At 40.8% G+C, this 24233-nt stretch overlaps 1 pseudogene; it reads left to right on the forward strand.

Annotated features, from left to right (window-relative positions):
• The first annotated feature begins 221 nt into the window (after positions 1 to 221).
• The window catches only part of LOC145394754 (retinol dehydrogenase 11-like), a 38405-nt pseudogene continuing 14393 nt past the window's right edge, over positions 222 to 24233 (forward strand).

Below are 24233 nucleotides of genomic sequence, written 5' to 3' on the forward strand. Positions count from 1 at the left end.
CCACTGTATCTTCTTGACCAAACCTCTTCGTCTATTCACTGCCCACCTCATTAACATATATATATATATATATATATATATATATATATCTATATATATATATATATATATATATATATATATATATATATATATAATCAACATGATGGGATACCTATTGTTGCTTTCGTCTATGTTATTCCGAGTCGGTTCACCTGCAGTCACATCCCTTCAGCTTCAGGATGTGGTTATCGGTGCTGCTGGGCGTGGTAGGGCTGATGGTTGGTCTGCGGCTGTGGTACAGGACGTGGTCTGGGCGATGTGTGTCCAGCGCCAGTATGAGAGGTAAGACGGTAATAGTGACTGGCGCATCGGCGGGGATCGGACTCCACGCTCCCGCTGACCTGGTGAAGCGAGGGGCATGGGTCATTCTCGCCTGCAGGAGCCTGGAGAAGGCGGGGAGGGTGGCAGGTCAGTCATATCATGTCAGATCTCTTGTGTCAATTATAATGTATACACATTAATTTTCAGTTATTCAGAATTATCAGACTTATGATACTTGTGGAGAAACGCCACTCAGGCACTATAATTTGAAATAGTATCTTGCTTTCTGTTACTGAAACTTTACCATTTACCCAAGATAATGCTTGCGTTTGTTTCTTACGTAAGGTATTTTCTGTGTATACATATATCTATCTATCTATCTATCTATCTATATATGTATGCAAACTAACCACAGGAGAAATGAAAGGAGCGACAGTGAGTACTTTCGTATATTACATCTTCAGACAGAGTGAGACAAAAACGTAAAGGGTAGAGGTCTTTTATGCACACCCGCAGCAGGTAGTGTCACACAGAACAATGGATGACCTGAATTTTTACCTGCGGCTGAACTTATGGTCACCTGCAGCAGGGAGTGGAACACAGCAAAGAATGACCTGAATCTAAAAATGCACGTGACAAAGGAAGAGGGATCAGGAGGGGAGGAAAGGGAGGAAAGTACTCACTGTCGCTCCTTTCATTTCTCCTGTGGTTAGTTTGCATACATATCTTCACCGTGAAGTGAAGTCTCTACATATATAAATATATATATATATATATATATATATATATATATATATATATATATATATATATATATATATTTATATATATATATATATATATATATATATATATATATATATGTATGTATGTATGTATATATATGTATGTATGTATATATCAATCAATCAATCAATCATTTCCTGTGGCACCCTCGGGGATGCATAGGGCCTCGATGAACTCACACCACCACATCCTATCCTGTGCTAACTCCTCAAGATCTCCCCAACACTCATCTCCAGCTTCCCGTCTCATTGTCCTCACCCACGTCTCTTTTGGCCTTCCTCTACCTCTCCTACCAAGTGCCACCCACCCTGGTGTACCTCGTACTATTCCCTGTCTCCTATACATATGTCCTAGCCACTTCCATCGTGAGAATCTAACATATTCATCGATCGGCTGCACTCCCGTTATTTCTCTAATTCTACTATTTGGTATCCTTTCCCACCACTTAACTCCTAATATTCTTCTAAGTGCTTTATTTTCAAACACCAAGAATTTATTTTCCATAGTCACTGTGCTGTACCAAGACTCGTGTCCATAAATTAAGATACTCCTAACCATTACCTTATAAAGTGTGATTTTTGTATGCACAGAGAAATTGTTATTATTCCAAATATTTTAAAGCATTCCCATTGCCTGATTAGCCTTCTTTAACCTTTCCTCGAATTCAAAGTTCAAAGAACCATCCTTGGCTAAATAAGTACCTAAATATTTAAACCTATCAACTTGCTTTACAACCATACCTCCAATTACACATTCCTGCGCATTTTCCATATTCATATTGATTATTTCAGTTTTTCCACAATTAATAACCAAACCCACCTTGCGACCTTCACTCACCAAACAGTCCAACACTCTCTGCATCTCTTCTGGCCCATCACAAATCAAAACTATATCATCTGCATAATCTAAATCCAAAAGTTTCCTGTTCTCTCCCCAAAGTATACCTGCACCGGTTTCTGTTCCAACGCGTTTCGTAATGTAATCAATGACCAATATAAATAGTAAAGGCGATAGAACACCACCTTGAATTACTCCGGACTTGACTTCAAACGAATCACTCAGACAACCATCAACCATCACTTTACAAAATGTGTCCTCATGCATGTTCATAATGACCCTCACAAACTCCTCTGGTATTCCATAATGTCTCATGATCTTCCCCATAGTCTCTCTCGAAACACTATCAAAAGCCTTTTCAAAATCAACAAAACAAAGACTTAACGTTACTCTCATTTCATTAACTTGCTGCATCAAATGCCTAACTATAAAGATCTGATCATTGCAACCACGTCCCTTTCTAAAACCAGCCTGTTCATCCCTCAGAATACCCTCAACCACCGGCTCCAACCTATTTAACAACACTCTACTGAAAACTTTCAAAGCTATCGGTGACAAAGAGATTCCCCTCCAATTACCACATTCACTCAGGTCTCCCTTCTTCGGAACTTTAACAATTACACCATTCTTCCAAACTGACGGTAGTAACCCCGTCACCCATATCTTATTGAATAGCTTGGTCAAGATCATTATTAATCTATCCCCCTCCACTTTAAACATTTCCGGAAATAAACCATCCTCCCCTGGTGCCTTATTATTCTTTAACTGTTTTACTGCTTTCTCCACTTCTGCAAGCCTCAACTCTCCTGTTTCTATATTTAAATCTTCCTGAGCAGATGGTATATCCTCTTCTGGTGGTATTGGTCTATTAAGAACTGTCTCACAATGCTCTTTCCATCTGTTTTTAATATCTCCATCTTTGGTCAATAAATTTCCTTCCCTGTCTCTAACTGGTATTTCCTTGCGTTTACCTGCATTACCACTCAGTTCTCTAATCGATTCATATGCTATTCTTTGACTCTGTCCATCATTTTTGTTTATTAAGATTTCAGTCTCTGCAACCTTTTCATCCACACATCTTCTTTTATCTCTCCTAGCTAACCTTCTTACTTCTGAATTCAAACTCCAGTACGCAGCTCTTGCTAATTCAATCTCTCGTTCATCAACGCATTGCATCTCACTCCTCAATTTAGCCTCACCTCTCTTTTTTATCATATCCCACGTTTCCTCCGATATCCATTTCTTTCTCCTGAATCTATGTCTCCTTCCAATCGTACATTCAGCAGTCTCATGCAAAACTTTGTTCACATCCTCCCACATCTCATCTACACTTCTCTCCCCCTCTTCCAACGTTTCCAACACCAAAAACCTATTTCTGCATTCTAATATATATATATATATATATATATATATATATATATATATATATATATATATATATATATATATATATATATATATATATATATATATATATATATATATATATATATATATATATATATATATATATATATATATATATATAGTACCCCTGTACAAAAATAAAGGTGAACGAAGTGAGCAAGAATTATCGTGGCATAAGCTTACTGAGTGTGGTAGGGAAGGTATATGGAAGAATTGTTATAGAGAAAGTAAGAGAGATATCAGAAGTCCTAGTGAGTGATGAACAGGGTGGCTTTAGGGGTGGCAGAGGATGTGTGGATCAAATATTTGCAGTGAGACAGATAGTAGAGAAGGCTTGTGAGAAGGATCATAAGGTGTTTATGGCATTCATGGAACTGGAAAAAGCATATGACAAAGTGGACAGAGAAGGATTGTGGAAAGTTTTGCGCATGGACGGTGTAGAGGGTAAGCTGCTACGTGCCGTCAAGAGTTTTTATGATGGTAGTGAAGCATGTGTCGGGGTTAATGGGCATCTAAGTGGATGGTTCACGATCAGTGTGGGCGTGCGAAAAGGTTGTGTGATGTCCCCATGGTTGTTCAATGTATATATGGATGGGGTGATGAAAGAAGTGAAAACACGAGTAATGGAGAGAGGGATGGCATTGGGAATGAATGGTGATGGATGGAACATCTCAAATTTGTTGTATGCTGATGATGCAGTAGTGCTTGCGAGAACCGGACAAGAACTTCGTAGGCTAGTGCAGAGTTTTGCTGATATCTGTAAGCATCATTCCTTGAGAGTAAATGTAGAAAAAAGTAAAGTGATGGTTATTGAGAGAGAAGGTGACTCCCAGTGCAATGTAACAGTGAATGGAGAGAGACTGGAATTGGTGAGAGAGTTCAAATACCTGGGTACAGTGATAGAAAAGAGAGGAAAATGTGCAAAAGAAGTTGAAAGTAGAGTGACACAAGGAAGAAAAGTAGCTGTTGCAATGAAGGCCTTGATAAAAAACAGAGGCTTGAGTGTTGCAGCTGCACGAGGCTTACATGAAGGAGTGTTAGTGCCAACTTTAACATATGGATGTGAGACGATGGTGTGGCATGAAAATGAAAAGTCAAGAGTAAGAGCAGTGGAGATGGGGCTGCTGAGGAATGTATGTGGAGTACAGAGGGTGGATAGGATACGAAATAATGTGATTCGTGAAAGATGCGGAGTGAGGAAGTCGGTGGACACCAGAATTGAAGAGAGTGTACTGAGATGGTATGGTCATGTGGAGAGAATGGATAACAATAGAGTGGTGAAGAAGGTATATTTGAGCGAATTCGAAGGAGGGAGGAGGCTAGGTAGGCCAAGAAGAAGGTGGAGAGATATGGTGGATGAATGTGTGAGGAAGAGAGGTCTGGAAGTCGGTGAAGCTAGGGAACTGACAGGAGATCGAGCTGGCGGGATGAATTTTGTGAGGAGAAGCGCATCATCAGGGATTTTTGGCACCCCTTTTTGACGTGGCAGCGTCTGAATTGACTCTGATACGATTTTGTGAAGCTACAGATCGTGGTGAATGTTTTGGGCGTATCCGATAGAGCCAGGATTCCGGGGGCTTGAATGATGAGTGAATGAAGCGTGTCCCATTGGATTGGGCAATTTTGGGCTGAATGGACATTGCTACTCCTCACCCTGCCCTTGGGTGGGAAAGGAGGTCTGGATGATGATGATGATGATGATATATATATATATATATATATATATATATATATATATATATATATATATATATATATATATATATATATATATATTGCCGGACGCTTTAATCCCGTAAGGAGTGGCCACAAACAAATCGCCTCCGTGTCGCCCTGTCCCTCACCATTTCACTGCCCTGCTCTCAGCTCACATCCCCCCTCTCTCATATACCTCTCCACTCCATCCCTTCATCTCATCCTTGGCCTCCCCCTCCTTCTCCTCCCCTCCACCTCACTCACATTCGCTCTCCTCGTTAGTCTCTCACTCTCCATCCTCTCCACATGACCAAACCACCTCATTGTGTTTCTCCTAACGCTTCCTATCACAGCCACATCCACACCATAAGGCTCATTCACTTCCCTATTTGCCAGTCTCTCTCTACATGTGACTCCACAGGCTCCTCTGAAATAACTAATTTCCACTGCTCTCACTCTTGACTTCTGTCCCTCCAACAAGATCCAAGTTTCATTTCCATACGTTAGAGTTGGTATCACAATACAGTCATGTAGTAACTTTTTCACTTCCATGCTCACTTCCCAGTTTCTTATCACTGTTTTCATGGAACCAGCAACCTTTCTTCCTTGCTGTTCCCTTTCAAGCACTTCACCCCCTACAGTTCCATCCATACTCATCCCACTACCCAAGTACTGAAGCAAACTCACATTTTCCATTTCCTCCTCATCCATCCTCACTGTGCATTCACTGACGTCATTTCTCTCGAAGATCGTAACTTTACTCATCCCTACATGCACCTTTAGATTCCATTTCTTATTCATTCTCCCAAACTCATCCACCAAACCTTGCAGCTCCCTTTCGTCTTCACCTAACGACACAGTATCATCTGCAAACAACAGCACTGGGGGTTTCCAAACACTGCCCTCTCTCACTAGGGCCGCTCCAACATCCACTGCCCTACTTTGTATCACTTTTTTAACCCCATCCATATACAGATTGAACAGCCATGGAGAGATGACACAACCCTGTTTCAATCCAACCTTCAGATAGAATAATTTACTCAGTTCAGTATCCACATGCACTGCAGCCCTAACACCCTCGTACGTACTCTTCACAACATTCAACAACTCCCATCTGCTCCATATATTCTTAACACTTTCCACAATCCTTGTCTATCTACCCTGGCATATGCTTTCTCCATATATATATATATATATATATACTTAGCCTACCTCCCCCAACCTCCCCCAAAGAAAGGGAGGTAGGTGAGACAGGATGACATACTCTTAATTTACTCATTCACACACACATTGATTCGTATCTTAGCCCTAAGAGTAGAAGGGACAGATCCTCACCTCACCACGCTGCATGAGGGTCAACTGTTCAGTGCAGTCAGTGACATATGCAGCAGGTCCCGAAAGGAGAGCTGGTTTACCCTTGGAACATCATAATGGACCCAGCCCCTTACCCGCCCCTGACCTGATCAGTTGATCAGACCAATTGTGGGAGAATATCCCGTCGTGTCACCATTTATTCATTCACACTTTCTCTCCAGTCATTCCTATCATGCACAGCCACCCTTCCTTGGTCAACAGACATCCCTCTCACATCTAACCCTCTCACACTGTCAATCCATCCTATTCGTGGTCCTCCTCTCAGCCTTACACCTCTCACATCTTTTTCACCAATCGCTTTTCATTCATTCTCTCCATATGCCCAAACCATCACAACGCTGTCTGCTCAACTTGATCCAAACGCATCACTCCACACATATTCCTCAGGCGCCTCATCTCCATTACATTCAAACTTTTCCTCTCTGCTACACCCATAGTCCATGTTTCAGCCCCATGTAACGCAGTCGGTACCACTACACTGTCATACAGCCTTCTCTTTTACATCCATTCTAAGCGAACGACATCTAAACACTTTTTTCATTCCTCCCAGCATCTTTCCTACTTCATTCATTCTAAACTTCACTTCTACATCTATTCTTCCATCCACAGCAACATGTGACCCTAAATATTTAAAACATTCTGCCTCCCTAAGCAACTCACTGTTCAAAACTATATTCATCCTCTTACAATCTACCAACCGCGTATAAGTCATCACTTTACTCTTATTCTCATTTACTCTCAATTTCCTCCTTTCACACACCCTTTCAAACTCCTCTACCAACTGTCTCAATCTCTCCTCCTAATCAGCTGCCATTTCATATATATATATATATATATATATATATATATATATATATATATATATATATATATATATATATATATATATATATATATATATATATATATATATATATATATAGCCTATGATTTCATCATCCTCTGTATAATTCTAACGTACACGATGCTGCATGTTTGATCACGATTCGCCTCGTGGCTTCCATAGTGACCAGGCTTGCGTGTTCTACCTCACTCCCCCCTTCTCCCCCTTAGAGTAGAGTAAGTCGTTCTTTCTGTTGTTCAGAGCAGGAGTGTCAACTCGTCGTCCTCTGTGCCCTCATTTGCGCCTCCTTCTTGCAAGTTGAATCAAGCTCTGCCGGCCCCTATATAATGAGCTCAGTCTCTGCATTAATTGCCACTTAGATCTACTACTCATTTTGTTCACATCTCTGTCCTCCCCTGTATAGTGTATAATTATTTTTGTGAGTGCTCAGGAAGTCTCCAGCCATCTAGCTGCTGTAAAATTTGAGTATATGTGTTGTTACCATTTTTCTTGTACTGTATGGCCTAAGGCTTTAATTCGTAGGCCTGGTAAGGTTTTTTGTGATTCATGTAGAGTTTTTAATGTCAGTCACTATCAATAATATTTTGTATTTGTAATAATATATCTTGCTTTAACTGAGCATTATCCGGTTCTCTCATTTATCAGGGCTGACTTAGATAAATTTGTTCTTGCTAAATTCGTGTTAATAGAGGCTATTGCAGTTAACCATATATGTTACCTGTTTTGCCATCCTTATGAGTCCTGAATGTTTAGTTGTTAGTTTGAGCATTAAACTTTAACTTGTAATTTTACCTAAGTCTTTTGTTTGGAACCTGGAACGTTGCAGAACAGTAGTGATTTTAGTATTCTCACTTGAAGTGTCCATTATCTCTCTCTGTTCCATAACATAAATTTGGCGACCTTGCCATGATATTCAGGATATTATCATAAGGATATTGCTTGATATTTTGTGACTGTGATGTATTCATGATGTCTACTATTACTACTCTTGATGAAGCCAAAGATTTTTTGTCAAATGTGCAAACAGTGTGTGATGTAGAAAACAGAACAAAGAATGAACTTAAGCTTGTTGCTCAACAATTGGGAATTGCTGTTCACTCTTATCAGTCTAAAGATCAAATTGTTGACATGATTAATAAAAGCTTGTTTAATGTAACTCCTCCAGATGAGCAAAAGCAGATTGAAATAGCTAAGTTACAGCTGGCCCTGCAGGAGGCTCGTGCTAAGGAGGCTGAGTCTCAGGCTCGTATTCAGGAGGCACAGGCACAAGTTGAACTTGCTAGGATTCAGGCAGACCATGAGTATCGCATGAAACAAAGTGGAACTGGATCATCTAGCTCTGATGATTTTGATGTGGCTAAAAATGTTAAACTTGTCCCTCCTTTTAATGAATCTGATTTAACAAAGTATTTTCAGTTGTTTGAGAGGCTAGCTGCAGGTTTTAATTGGCCCAAAAAGTATTGGCCAGTACTCCTACAGAGTGTTCTCACCGGTAAAGCTCAAGGAACTTATGCATCTTTGCCTCAGGATCAATCTGATAATTATGGTGTAGTTAAGAGCTTGATTCTTAAGGCCTATGAGCTTGTCCCTGAAGCCTATAGAGTAAAATTTAGGACAACTTATAAGCAAGATAAGCAATCCCATGCTGAGTATGCAAAAATCAAAGAAGATCTGTTAGAGCAGTGGTTAAATTCTAAGAATGTAAATTCTGATTTTGATAAATTTAAGCAGATGATTTTGCTGGAGGACTTCAAAAGGTGTATTAATAAAGATGTAAGCCTATATCTTGATGAGAAAAGAATAGATAATTTGTCTGATGCTGCAGTTTTAGCTGATGAATATGTTCTCACTCACAAGAGATATTCTAAAGAAAAAAGGAAAGCTGAGAGTAAGTACGTTGCCTCTACTCAGAGTATAGGTAACAGGAAAGAGAATAAAGATGATGTTTCTCAGGAAGTAAATACCAGCTTCACCTCTAGATTTCAGAAAAGTAAATGTACTTATTGTAGTAAGCTTGGTTATACTACGGAGAAATGTTTCAGGAGACAGCGTGATGTGAACAAAAAGGAGTCTTTAAATATTCAGTCAATTGGTCTAGTGTCCACCCTTGAGAGTTCCCAGAATTCTTTAACTGAGTTAACTGAACCTGCTTTGAGGGGTAAATTAGATTCTCATGATGAAGCTCCTCTTTTGAGCAGTAACGTGGGTGACACTCTCAAGAGTTCATGTGCTAATTTCCTGTCTGATGGTTTTGTCAGTCCTCTGGACAGTAATGACAGGAAATCAGTTAAAATACATCGTGATACAGGTGCTTTCCAATCCCTTATGCTGACCAGTGTTCTAGGCTCTAATGTTAATTCCTCTGATGAAACTGTAATCTTACAAGGTGTAGGGAATAATTACTTCTCTGTCCCTCTGTGCAGAGTGAATTTAGAGTGTGGTTTTGTTAATGGTTCCGTTATGGTTGGGTTGGTTGAGACACTCCCAATGTCAGGTGTAACTTTCTTACTTGGAAATGATATTGGTGGAAGTCAAGTGTGTCCAGCTCCTCAGTTGTCTAGTGAACCAGTGACTGCGACCCAGGATTGTGATGTTCCTGATGTGTTCTCTGCATGTGCTGTCACTAGGGCTAAATTTAAAGTTACTAATGACTTAGAGGATAATGATGATGATGATGTTATCCTAGCTGACACTTTTCTTGCTAATTTGGACCACTCACCAGATGAGGCAGTACCCCGTAGTGTTGATAATTTGTCTCGTCAAGAGTTGGTTGAGTTGCAGGTTGCTGACCCTGAGTTGAAAGGTCTAGCTAACTCTGCTTGCAGTGAGGAAGAGTCAGCTGGTGCTTCTACTTGTTATTATATAAAGTCAGGAGTACTTATGAGAAAGTGGAGACCCCGAACAGCATCAGCCAACTGTGAATGGGAGGTTGTACATCAAGTTATCATCCCTTGTGTTTGTAGGCAGGATATCATTAGAGTGGCTCATGATTCCAGTTTGGCAGGACACCTTGGAATGAGGTAGACTTTGGCAAGCATTTTGAAACACTTCTACTGGCCAGGTATCTTCAGAGATGTTTCCTGGTATTGTAAGTCTTGTAACACCTGTCAAGTTGTGGGGAAGTGTAATCAGACCGAAAAGGTTGCACCTCTAGTTCCCATTCCTTCTTTTGAGGCGCCTTTCACCCGTGTGTTGGTGGATATTGTGGGCCCTCTCCCTAAGACTTCTTCAGGATTTTCTTATATGCTGACCCTGATTGATATGGCTACTCGTTATCCTGAAGCCATTTCACTTAGAAATATCTCAGCAAAGAACGTGGTTAAGGAAATGCTAGGGTTCTTCACCAAGTTTGGTCTGCCCAAGGAGGTACAGTCAGACCGGGGAAGTAATTTCATGTCAAATGTTTTCAAGCAGTTTCTGAATGACTTGGGCATCACCCAGATCATGTCTTCAGCTTACCATCCCCAGACCCAAGGAGCGTTGGAGAGATATCATCAAACACTCAAATTGATGATCAGGAAATACTGTTTGGAACATCAGAAAGACTGGGATAAAGGTCTTTCATTCGTTGTATTTGCTGCAAGAGAATCTCCAAATGAATCACTGGGCTTCTCACCCTTTGAACTACTGTTTGACCATGAAGTAAGAGGACCCCTTAAGCTACTCAAGGAATGCTGACTGTCGGAGGAAGATGACGTCAACCTGCTAGAGTATGTGATGAAGTTCAAAGAACGGCTGTCCAGTGCTTTACAGCTGGCGAGAGAGAATTTAGGAGCTACTCAGGAAAAGATGAAGACTTGGTATGATAAGAAGTCCAGGTTACGCCACTTTCAGCCAGGAGATCAGGTTTTGATTCTGCTACCGGTACATGGGCAACCTCTTCAAGCCAAGTTTAGTGGTCTTTATTTCGTGGAGAAGAAACTCAGTGATGTCAACTACGTCATCGCTGCCCCAGATCGTAGAAAGAACAAGCAACTTTGTCACATCAACATGCTAAAGTTATATCACAGGCGGGACGAAAATAACCCAGTCTGCACTGTAGCTGTTCCACCCGAGTCTGCAAGTGAAGTTCTCCCATGCAGTATGAGCCTGAGTGATAGTTTGGGGAAGAATCCTGATATCATGAACGATCTCCAGTCTAAGCTTTCTCATCTAGCTCCCGAGGAAAGGCAGGAGTTTTCGGCATTACTGCAGGAGTACCCGCAAGTGTTCCGTGCCACTCCAGGAAGAACCACTGTGTTGATGCATGATGTCGATGTTGGAGACGCAAAGCCAATTAAACTGCCACCTTACCGTGTGAACCCAGTGAAAGTTCCTCTCATCCAGAAGGAGCTTGGCTACCTGTTGGACCACAAGATGATTGAGCCCTGTCAGAGCGAGTGGAGTTCTCCTGTCTCTCTAGCTAGTCCCTAAGCCAGGTGGGTCACAGTGGCTTTGCATTGACTACAGACGTGTTAATCAGATAACCAAAACAGACACTTACCCTCTCCCTCAAGTGGAAGATTGCATAGACAAGATCGGAAAGGCTAGTTACATAAGTAAGTTTGATTTGTTAAAGGGATACTGGCAAGTACCTATGACTGAACGTGCTAGGGAGATCTCATGTTTTGTAACACTAGGAAAGACTTTTGCATGTTCTGTAATGCCATATGGTATGAAGAATGCACCAGCCACTTTTCAGAAGCTCATGAATGTTGTAACAGATGGTTTGGCAGGGTGTGTTGTTTATATTGATGATGTATTGATCTTCAGTGACAACTGGAAAGATCACCTATGCCATATCAGTAAATTTCTTGAGCGTTTGGTTCAGGCTAATCTTGTAGCTAATTTATCAAAGTGTGAGTTTGGTCAAGCTAGAAAGTTCAGTACCTTGGGTACGTAATTGGTGATGGACACGTTGCACCACCAGGAGCTAAGGTTCAGGTTATAAGTGATCTTCCCAGACCTAAAAGTAGGAAAGAGCTACAAAGATTTTTGGGAATGGTAGGTTATTACAGGAGATTTGTTCTTAACTTTTCAATTCTTGTATCACCACTTACAGACCTACTGAAAAAGGGAGTTAAATTTGTCTGGACCGATAATTGTGAATCCTCTTTCAGTAAACTTAAAGCTATCCTATTAAGTCAGCCAGTGCTCACTACTCCAAATTTTGCTAAGCCTTTTAAGATGGCTGTTGACGCAAGTGATACAGGAGCTGAGGCTGTTTTGCTGTAAGAGGAAGATCAGGGTATTGAACACCCTGTATCTTATTACAGTAAGAAATTCACTCCACCTCAAAAGAACTACTCCACTATTGAGAAAGAGCTTTTGGCCTTGATTTTGGGTTTACAGCATTTTTCATTTTATTTGTGTTCTGGTTTTGACCCCATAGTCATTTATACCGATCATAACTCACTGAAATTCCTTAGTAAGTTTAAAGATAAAAATCAGAGATTGACAAGATGGAGTCTACTTCTTCAGGAGTATTCATTAGACATACAACATGTCAAGGGGAAAGAAAATGTTATTGCAGATTGCTTATCTAGACTTTAGACAGGTTGTTTTAGAGTAATAAGAAATTTCCTTTGTAAATTTCTTTTTCTTTGTGGGGAAGTGTTACATAGCCTATGATCTCATCATCCTTTGTATAATTCTAACGTACAGTATGCTGCATGTTTGATCACGATTCGCCTCGTGGCTTCCATAGTGACCAGGCTTGCGTGTTCTACCTCACTCCCCCCATCTCCCCCTTATAGTAGAGTAAGTCGTTCTTTCTGTTGTTCAGAGCAGGAGTGTCAACTCTTCGTCCTCTGTGCCCTCATTTGCGCCTCCTTCTTGCAAGTTGAATCAAGCTCTGCCGGCCCCTATATAATGAGCTCAGTCTCTGCATTAATTGCCACTTAGATCTACCCCCCATTTTGTTCACATCTCTGTCCTCCTCTGTATAGTGTATTATTATTTTTGTGAGTGCTCAGGAAATCTCCAGCCACCTAGCTGCTGTATAATTTGAGTATAAGTGTTGTTACCATTTTTCTTGTTCTGTATGGCTTAAGGCGTTAATTCGTAGGCCTGGTTAGGTTTTTTGTGATTCATGTAGAGTTTTTAATGTCAGCCATTATTATTATTATTTTGTATCTGTAATAATATATCTTGCTTTAACTGAGCATTATCCGGTTCTCTCATTTATCAGGACTGACTTAGATAAATTTGTTCTTGCTAAATTCGTGTTAATAGAGGCTATTGCAGTTAACCATATATGTTACCTGTTTTGCCATTATATAATCCTTATGAGTCCTGAATGTTTAGTTGTTAGTTTGAGCATTAAACTTTAACTTGTAATTTTACCTAAGTCTTTTGTTTGGAACCTGGAACGTTGCAGAACAGTAGTGATTTTAGTATTCTCACTTGAAATGTCCATTATCTCTCTCTGTTCCGTACCAATATATATATATATATATATATATATATATATATATATATATATATATATATATATATATATATATATATATATATATATATAATGTGTGTGTGTGCCTATCTGTCTCTTATAACACACACACACACACATTCTAAATGCTCGTAAGCCACCTATCTCTATCTATCTATCTATCTATTGCCAGACGCCTGAATCCCTTTTGGGGTGGCCACAAACAAATCGCTCCAATTCGCCCTGTCCCCCGCCATTTCACTGCCCTGCTCTCAACTCACACCCCCCTCTCTCATATACGTCTCCACCCCATCTCTCCATCTCATCCTCGGCCTCCCCCTCCCTCTTCCCCCCTCCACCTCACTCATATACACTCTCTTCGTCAGTCTTTCACCCTCCATCCTCTCCACATGGCCAAACCACCTCAGTGTGTTCCTCATAACGCTTCCTATCACATCCACATCAACACCACAACGCTCCTTTATATCCTCATTCGTCAGCCTGTCTCTCCATGTGACTCCAAAGGCTCCTCTTAAATAACTCATTTCCACTGCTCTCACTCTTGACTTGTGTCTTTCCAATAACGTCCAAGCTTCACTTCCGTACGTTAGAGTTGGTATCACAATACTGTCATGTAGTAACTTTTTCACTTCCATGCTCACTTCCCTGTTTCTTATCACTGCTTTCAAAGAACCAGCAACCTTTCTTCCCTGCTGTACCCTTTCAAGCACTTCACCCTCCAAACCTCCATCCTTACTCATCACACTATCCAAGTACTTAAACGTACTCACATTTTCCAATTCCTCACCATCCATCCTTGCTGTACATTCACTGACTTCACCTCTCTCAAAGACCATCACTTTACTCTTCCCTACATTCACCTTTAGATTCCGTTTCTTACACACTCTCCCAAACTCATCCACCAAGCCTTGCAGCTCTCCTTCGTCTTCACTCAACAACACAGTATCATCTGCAAACAAGAGTACAGGGAGTTTCCAAACACTATCCTCCCTCATCAGGGTCACTCCAACATCCACTACCCTACCTTGTACCTCTTTTATTACCCCATCTCTCACATGCACAAAAAAGACTCGCTACCCTTTCTGTATATCTCCCCCTCCCTCTGCCTCACTCCAGGTGAGTTACTTAAGGGGGCCAGTGATGGAAGTGAAGTGGTGGTGGGACATTTGGACACCTCCAACCTCGCCTCCGTCAGAAAGTTCGCACAAGAGATTCTAGACACTGAGAAACATATCCACGTCCTGGTGAGTCCCATCTTCAATTTATGCTTTCTTTGCATGAGGTACTTCGTTGCACCTCTTCCTTAGCCATTTATTTTGTTGAATTCACCTTAATATTCTTATAAAAAAAACATATGAAGGTGCAATATACAAAGTATATCACTGACGAAAAGATGTTACAAAATCTACATGTTAACAAGAATATGATCCATAGACATAAGATGCTCTGTTTGTCTTGTGGTGCATGCACTCTAGTAGCTCGGAAGATACAAATGTTACATAACATTCAAAGTTCTGCACTGTTTATTGTGTTGGCAGAGGTTCGAATCCCAGTGAATGAAGATGAGATGTTGATTGAATTTTGTGTGTTGTAACTCTTTTCAGTACTCTTCTATACGTCTACAACATTCCATATAACTGTCCTTGCTGTTGCCAATACATCGTACTGCATTACATTCTCCAGTCGCAAATAATGCAGTGGACAAGCACCACCTTAGTGGTAGCATGAGGTGGAGCAAAGTAACATTCAACTATTGGTGTGCCATGAAACACAGGCTGCTGGGCATTATGGAAACCAGTTAATTACTGTGATTTTGTTCTAACTTTGACCAGCTTTTCATCCTTTTGCAGCTTATTTCACATAGCTTAGTGGCAAGAAAAGACAAAAGTGCAGCTCTACATCCTTCCCACAGGACATTTTCTTGACTAGCCTTGACTAACATCATATATTGTAAGGTTAATCTGTTATTAAAACTCGGCATTGAAGGTGAAGAGATGGCAGTTTTAGGACAAGTTGGAACTTAAAGGGTATAGACTATGCCTAAAGTACTAACGTGCCCTTGTGTACAGTGGTGCGATCTACTGTACAGGTGAACAACGCTGGCATCTACGCCCCTGAGGAATGCGTGGTGACAGGTACGGCCTTGAGGTGACCATGACCACCAACCACTTCCGTCACTTCCTCCTTACCAATCTCCTCTTAGGTCAGTGGTAATATGTAAGTGTTCTTCCTGCTCCTCTTACCTAATCTAACTAAACCTCACCCACCTCATCTCGACTTTTCTCACTTAACAGTTCATGGCGCAGTTACACACAAACCTAAACGAACGTAATCTAGCCTAACCTAACCTAATCTAACCTAGCCTAACCTGTCCTAACCAAACGTAGACTAACCTAATCTAATCCTGCAGATCGCCTGAAGCAGAGTTCCCCCAGCCGCATCATCAAAGTGTCTTCCCTGGGCCACAAGACACCCAGATCCCTGATACTGACGACCGTAACTTTGAGCGTGAGTTGAGTCCCACTGTCAAATGAGAGCTTACAGCAAGAGTAAGCTGTGCAATGTGCTCTTCATGTTAGAGTTGGTGTGCAGGTTGCAGGGCACAGGTCAGTTGCAGCTACCTATCCTCCTGTAACTGGGAAAAGTCTAGAATTCTGCTTCACCTAATGTTCGGCAGTGTTTATTCAGCTGAGTGTGAATGATAATGTTGTCACCATTAGCCCTCTCACCATCTCATGCTAGTGTCGACAAGGAGGTTGCCAGGTGGTCATTAATAATTAACAAAAAGGCTACTAATACCGTCAAGGTCAGAACACAGATACAAGCAGTACATTTCAGGAGAATTATTTGTCTTCATTTCTAATTTATACTTCTTCCCACCCTAAACCTGTTCTGGGAAAATAAATTAATTCGCATATCGTCCTGATCATTTTACACATTGGACGGGGACCCGAACTATTATATCTTCTCAGTATATTTCCAGTGCTGAAGAGAGACGCCTTCACGTGGTGGTACGGATATAACCAGGTGGCTCAACTGCCTGGTTATATAAACGTGCCTCATCTACGTCCCTATCCCCCCCCAAAAAAAAAGAATGGTGGATCGCAGGAAGGTAATATAAGTATGTAGGTCACTGGGTTCATATATCAGATGAACCTGGAGCTACAACTATTAGTTCTGTTTAAAAAAAAAAAAAAAACTTTCCATGTAAATTCCCATATCATTACTCGTCAGTCCGTCTTTCATAGTAACACAAAGTCCTACTCTTACACAAGTTTAGAAGAGGATAGCAAAGTATAAGTCATTATCCATCCACAAAGCAGTCCATCCATCCATCAGTTCCTCAATCAGACATTCAGTTTATTAATCCGACCGTCTGTTTGTCAGGTGTGTCTACCTGTCTCTGTCGGTCCGTTTGTCAGGTCTGTCTACCTATCTGTCAGTCTGTCTGTCTGTCGGTCGGTCTGTCTGTCTGTCTGTCTGTTTGTCTGTCTGTCTGTCTCTCGGTCTGCCTTTTCATCTATCAGTCTACTTGTGTCTACCTGTCTGTCGGTCCGTTTGTCAGGTCTATCTGTCTGTCTGTCTATCTGGCTGGGTGGCTTCCTATTTATTTATCAGTCTACTTTTCTTTTTTTAGCAGTGACAGCCAACAGCCTTCACCCCGGGACCGTCCACACCGACATCTTGAAGAGACGGGCAAATTCCTTCTTTAACGTGCTATTAAAATTGTATATCTCCACAATCAGCAAGGTGAGAGAGAGAGAGAGAGAGAGAGAGAGAGAGAGAGAGAGAGAGAGAGAGAGAGAGAGAGAGAGGAGGGGAAATACTTCTATCACGGTTGTCTTTCAATAAACTACCTGGATATGGCGCCGTGCAGCAGCTAGGTTGATAGATATGGAGGCAGATAGATAGATACATACATGGAGAGATATACAACCCGATAGTCAGCCATGTAATGTGAAAATGAAGACGGCTAGCTAAAGCTATTATGAGGCTGATAGCAATGTTTGGAGGACATACACACACAGGAATAACGAGTAGTAGTAGTAGTAGTAGTAGTCGTAATAGTAGTAGTGGTGGTGGTGGTGGTGGTGGTGGGGGTGGGGGTGGTAGCAGTGACAGTAGTAGTAGTGGTGGTGGTGGTGGCAGCAATAGTTGTAGTAGTAGTAGTAGTAGTAGCAGTAGTAGTAGTTAATCAATAAATCAATCAATCATCTTTGTTTCGTATTTAACACACATATGACCAGTAAGAGGGACAACAGCCTACCATTCGTACCAATAAAGAAGATATCCACTAATGTATCATTAAAAAAAAAATATGTAAGATTCTATTATGTTGCTAGGTTATCTTATTTTACCATACACACATAAATATCTGCATACATATACCGCTTTATACAAGTGTACATATACTATAATACATATTTACATACTGCAGCAACATCACAGCTCAATATAACCCAAGGAACTCAAACCTACGCCTCTTTTTATCTGTCCACACAGTAACTTGCAATCCTCTTGTTTCTTCGTGATTTTGAATCCAATCAATCCTTGATTTAATATCAGTTTCCATTCTCATAATATTTATATCATATTTTTCATTAAAGTGATTACAAACTGGATAAAATGATGGCCAGAGGTAAAAACAGGAATATTCATCCTAAGTAAAACATTCCTCTTCGTTAATGAAGTTTTCACATATCTTGCCTGTATTTCACATATCTTGCCTGTGTGACTGCTGCATGATGCCTTAGCAGAAAAAGACCAGCTAGCATGGCCACACTATGATTACTTGATACTCTTAGTGAATTATTTATTTTCTTTATTGCATTAGCATATACAACTTCAAATGTTCTAAACAGCAGACCTTTTCGTGTTTTCTTAAGTCCCATATTGTGTTCCTATAATCAGGAACACAATATGCCATAAACAAAAACAGCAACGTTTGTGAACTGATGTTCTTAAATTTCCTGAATATGGAATTAAATTTAGAATAAAAAGAATTTAATCTTATCTCAGTATCATATTTATCAGAAAAACTGTCTTCATTTGTACAAGCTAGCCTAAATATTTATATTTCATCACTACTTCATACTGATTTATACAAGGGATACTGTGCCCCTCATTTTTTCTTGTATTAAATATCATAACTTTGGATTTATTGCTGTTGATTTTCAGCTCTAGATTATTTACCTCAATCTCAAATATTTTACACAGTAACTCAGTGTTTTCTTTTGAATCACCTAAAATTACAATGTCATCTGCATATGGAATGATATTTACTCTAAAAAAAAACAAGGCAACATCCAACATTCACCTTCGATTAGGTTTTAATTATATTATCAATGTATAATTTAAAAAGCAAAGGAGAGAGAATTCCCCCTTGTCGAACACCTCTATTGATAGGGTAATATTACCAAAACAATTATTCCAAGTAATTCTCACACTGGTGTTCCGTAAATAATTCATAATAATTATAATCATGTCAGGGGGAAATTCCCTCTCCAATAAAATGTTCCCAGTTTAAAATGATTCACATTATTAAAAGCTTTTGAGAGATCCATAAAAACTGCATAAGATGTTTTGCCTCCTTTAGTGTATAGTCTGATAGTTTCTTTTAATAAAAAAACATCAGCAGTAGACAGTCCTTCTGTAAATCTAAACTGCCTACAGTTAAAAACACACTTTTCTTTTAAAACATCTAAAATGTGTAATTCTGAAAGTTTTAAAACACATGAAGATACCATTATTGGCCTGTAGGTAGATGAATGTGATGCATTTCTTTTTATGTCTTTAACAATGTGAGTAACATTACCCTTCAGCATTTCCACTGGTATGTAACAATGACTATAACAAGTGTTTATAAAACGCACCAATACACCTAAAAATTCCTCAGATCCATGCTTCAGTAATGTAGAGTGTTTGCCGTCATGACCTATGCCTTCATTCAGCCTCTCGATTAAAGTTTTAATGTTTCTACTGACATTTTAATGCACATTTTTCTCCTGGAATACCACACTTCCCTTAATTTAGACAAAAACTCTGTTTCCTCCCCAGTATCTTCTTCTTCCTGATTCTTAAACCACTTTTCATCAAACAACTGGATAATATTATTTTCATTAGCCATTCCATTTGTAATCTTAGATGATTTTATCTTATTACTCTGCTTTCTTATTTCACCCCAGAAATAAAGCATATTCTTGCTCTGAAATTTCTCTTGCACAGCTCTAGATCTCTCAGATATTTCATTGCACTTACAACTGGACAACGCATTCTTAAAAGATTTTCTACTTTCTACCATTCTTCGGTATTCCTCCGAATTTCTGTTACTACTACTACCACTAGTAGTAGTAGTAGTAGTAGTAGTAGTAGTGGTGGTGGTGGTGGTGGTGGTGGTGGTGGTGGTGGCAGCAGCAGTTGTAGTAGCAGTAGTTGTAGTAATAGTAGTAGTAGTTGTCGCAACCCCAGTCTTATGTGACTGAGAACCAAGTGGACTGCAGGCTGACGTTACCCCTCTCCTGCAGTCCCCCAACCTCATTTAGGGGGATGGGAAAGTAGCTGGGGAACGTTTGTGTAACCAGGAAGTTAAGTTCCCTGTTCATATCGATGCCACCACTTGAAGGCGCCCCTCTACAGCACCAGGCCTCAGTACTAACAAGGCATATGGGCCTGATGGGGTCCCTCCTGTTGTTCTCAAGAACTGTGCTTCTGTGCTTACACCCTGCCTAGGCAAACTCTTTCGCCTTTGTCTGTCAACTTGTACCTTTCCTTCTTGCTGGAAGTTTGCTCTCATTCAGCCAGTCCCAAAGAAGGGTGACCACTCCCAACCCTCCAACTATCGTCCAATTGCTTTAACGTCCTGCATTTCAAAAGTTTTCGAGTCAGTTCTCAATAGAAAAATTTTAAGGCATCTTTCCTATCACAATCTTCTTTCTGATCGTCAGTACGGGTTCCGTCAGGGACGCTCCACTGTCGATCTTCTCACCTACCTTTCAGACTCCTGGTCATCCTCCTTTCGGGACTTTGGCGAAAACTTTGCCATTGTACTTGACATCTCAAAGGCTTTCGATCGAGTCTGGCATAAATCTTTAATTTCCAAACTGCCCTCCTACGGTTTCTATCCTTCTATCTGTGCCTTCATCTCTAGCTTCCTTTCTGGTCGTTCTATAGCCGCTGTTGTAGACGGCTATCGTTCTTCTCCTAGATCTATTAACAGTGGTGTTCTTCAGGGCTCTGTCCTATCACCAACTCTGTTCCTTTTATCCATCAATGATCTTCTAAGCTGTATATCTAACCCTATCCACTCATACGCTGATGACTCCACCCTTCACCTTTCCATTCGGTTCCCGCAACGCCCATCTCAACAGTTACTTCAACAAACAAGGGATGAGGCTATGGCACACCTAATGGCTGTCTTGGCTCGTATCTCTGACTGGGGTAAAAATAATATGGTTGTTATTAATGCATCTAAGACTCAGTTCTTACACCTATCAACCCGACAAAATCTCCCACAGGTATACCCACCAATGTTTAATAATATTCAGCTTAATCCTGCATCATCCTTGAACATGCTTGGGGTTACATTTACTCGGGACTTATCTTGGAAAGATCATATTACATCTCTTGTAAAATCTGCTTCCAAGAGATTGGGTGTGCTAAGCTGACTCCACTCTTTCTTTACCCCTGCACAATTGTTGACTCTATACAGGTGTTTTATCCGCCCCTGTGTGGAGTACAACTCTCATGTGTGGGGAGGCTCCCCACATACAGCTCTTCTCAATAGGGTGGAGTCAAAGGCTTTTCGTCTCATGAACTCTCCTCCTCTTACTGACTCCCTTCAACCCCTGTCTCTTCGCCGCACTGTTGCATCTTTATCTCTTTTCTATCGCTACTTTAATGGTCACTGCTCCTCTGAACTGTCTGCTTGCATTCCTCCACCTCTACGACGGGCGCGTAGCACCCGTCTGTCAGCAAACTCTCATCCCTTTTCTGTCCAACTCTCTAATGCAAGAGTTAACCGTTACTCCCAGTCTTTCATTTATGCACCAGGTCAGCTCTGGAACTGTCTCCCTCTGTCTGTATTTCCTGCTGCCTATGATCTCCAGTCTTTCAAAAGCAGTGTGTCCAGGCATCTCAAAATGATCGGATCTTGAATTTGGCTCTCTATTGTATTTTGTTTTTCTCTTGGAGGGAACTGTTACTGCAGGCTCATGGCCTTTGGTTCCTTCTTCCTCGCATTAAAAAAAAAAAAAAAAATGACATGCAGTTACAACATAAGAGCTGATAATTAACCCCCACACTACCGCGACATCTTGTAAATTTGTTCTTGCTACTTCCAGCCGATTTCATTCAGCTGAGGGCAGACTTTTCTAGCTGGAGAGGTTATGCAGAGCCTTCTTTAATTACCTCAGGCAAAGAAATAATACTAAACAATTTCGTATGGTACAAACAATAATATATGAAAAATGATATACTGAGCCTGGAATGTTAAATGATATTCAAAAATTTTCACTTTACTTCTAAAAAATCATATACCGATAAGCCAAATTCGACATACACGCACAGGCGGGATTTGTAAAAACTTTTCACCCCATCAGAAGACACGGACGAATGGATGCTAATTTGTCACGAACTTCCCTCTTTTATTAACTCGGCAAGAGGCATACAGAATATGAAAATGCTCAGAAATGTGAAAATCATCGTGGCTTTGCTCATGTACCCTCACTGTATTTACCTAATCAAGTTTGCTCGTGTGTCTGTGCTTATGTCTGTTAATGGACGGGTGTGTTTATACACAAAGATTTACATTTCTATTTATGTATGTATCTCTCTATGTCCAGACGCCTTCATCCCGTAAAGGGTGGCCACAAACAAATCGCCTCCATGTAGCTCTTTCCCCCGCCATTTCATTGCCCTGCTCCCAACTCACACTCCTTTCCCTCATACACCTCTCCACTCCATCCCTCCATCTCATCCTTGGCCTCTCCCTCCCTGTCCCCTCCTCCACCTCACTCACATACATTCTTCTCGTCAGTGGCGCAGCCAGGGAGGGGTTCCGCCCCCCCCCCCGAAATTTCTACAGTACGTGTGTTCGAGAATACAGGTAGACTGCGAATCTTAAATGTCGAATACTTGTTTAATCCTGGGTGTAATACTCGGTATGTCACATGTTTGGAGAACTGAAAAAATATGCAATTCTGAGTAAAAAGTCTTGTATACACATTTCCTTATTAAGACCTACTTTGCTTTAGGTGCGAGACAGATATTCAAATTTACGCACTGGGAGCCGTTGGCGCCTGGACGGGTGAGGAGAGGGGGTAGGAAACGAAGCAAGAAACGTGTGCCGCTCTGCGAAATTTTCATTTTTTTTTTTTTTATACCTTATGACATTATCTTCAAAACGGGAAACTCCGCTATTAATAGGTTTACGTAATTAATTAGTTAGGAATACCTGTGGGCATGTAGGCTTAAATGTGGCAGAATTGGCAAGAAAAATAAACTATCGTGGCAACGGTTACCGGTCTATCATCAAATCGTGAGGACCGTGAAAACCTGAGGACGAGGGCACCAGGCACACCCCAAAAATTCTCTTCTCGGCTAATATTCACCATTCATAAGTGTATTCATCGCCATAAAACCTACATCATTGTCTTTGTCGATGTTTTTTCCAGCTGATAAGCATGAATAAAAAGGGGGGAAAATCAAATACTAGCACCTTAAGGTGAGGAAAATATATCCTCGCCTTAACCCGCCCCATCCCGGCCACTTTTCGACCACTGGTACCCCCCAATCCCGGGCAATTTTCGACCTTTTTTTTTTTTGCTAAAACTTTCGCGTTTGGTGAGAAACATCGAAAATTCATAGAGAAATCGCTCACCTGAGGTTTAAAATACTCATTACAGGTAGGAGAGCCTCCTTACTTTACTGGGTTTTCTATCAGGCTGGCACCAAAGAAAACGAGTTCTATGGGAGGATAACTTTCACACCACTCATAAACGGTATTTATTTATTTACTGTTACGAATTTATATGTAGTACAAAAGTATATTGGTTTTCAAGCAGTAATATAGGCATTATAAGCATTGTTTCACTCACAAATACCTGACCTTTTTTTGCCACATTACCTGATCATCATTTCTAACTGTTTCTTCCTCTAATGCTATGTAAAGTTTGTCCTCCACATTGTCATTGATTGGGGAATCACTCTGGCCCTGAATTTCGTACCGTGGCATGACATGGCTATACTGGCCAGGTCACTGATAACAGGTGAATTGCTGAAAAAAGGGCATGCAGGGGGGGGGAGGAGGTCATGGTGGGTAAGGCATTGTCTCTGCCTGGCATCTTGTTGAGGAAGGTGTCCCGTGTATACGTACCAAAAATGACTCGCGAAAATTGAAAATTGTGGAAATTATGAACCTTGCAATTGCAGGACGTTGAAGTACGTCCTCGGGATTAGCTGTGACAAAACGTGAGGACGTGGAAGTACGTCCTCGGGACGGCGCGGGTTAAGGTGCTAATATTTGATTTCCCCTCCTTTTTTTCAGGCTTATCAGCTGGA

Source organism: Coenobita brevimanus, chromosome 28, assembly GCF_032717465.1.
Source record: "Coenobita brevimanus isolate Jiangsu-jjx chromosome 28, ASM3271746v2, whole genome shotgun sequence".
NCBI lineage: Eukaryota > Metazoa > Arthropoda > Malacostraca > Decapoda > Coenobitidae > Coenobita > Coenobita brevimanus.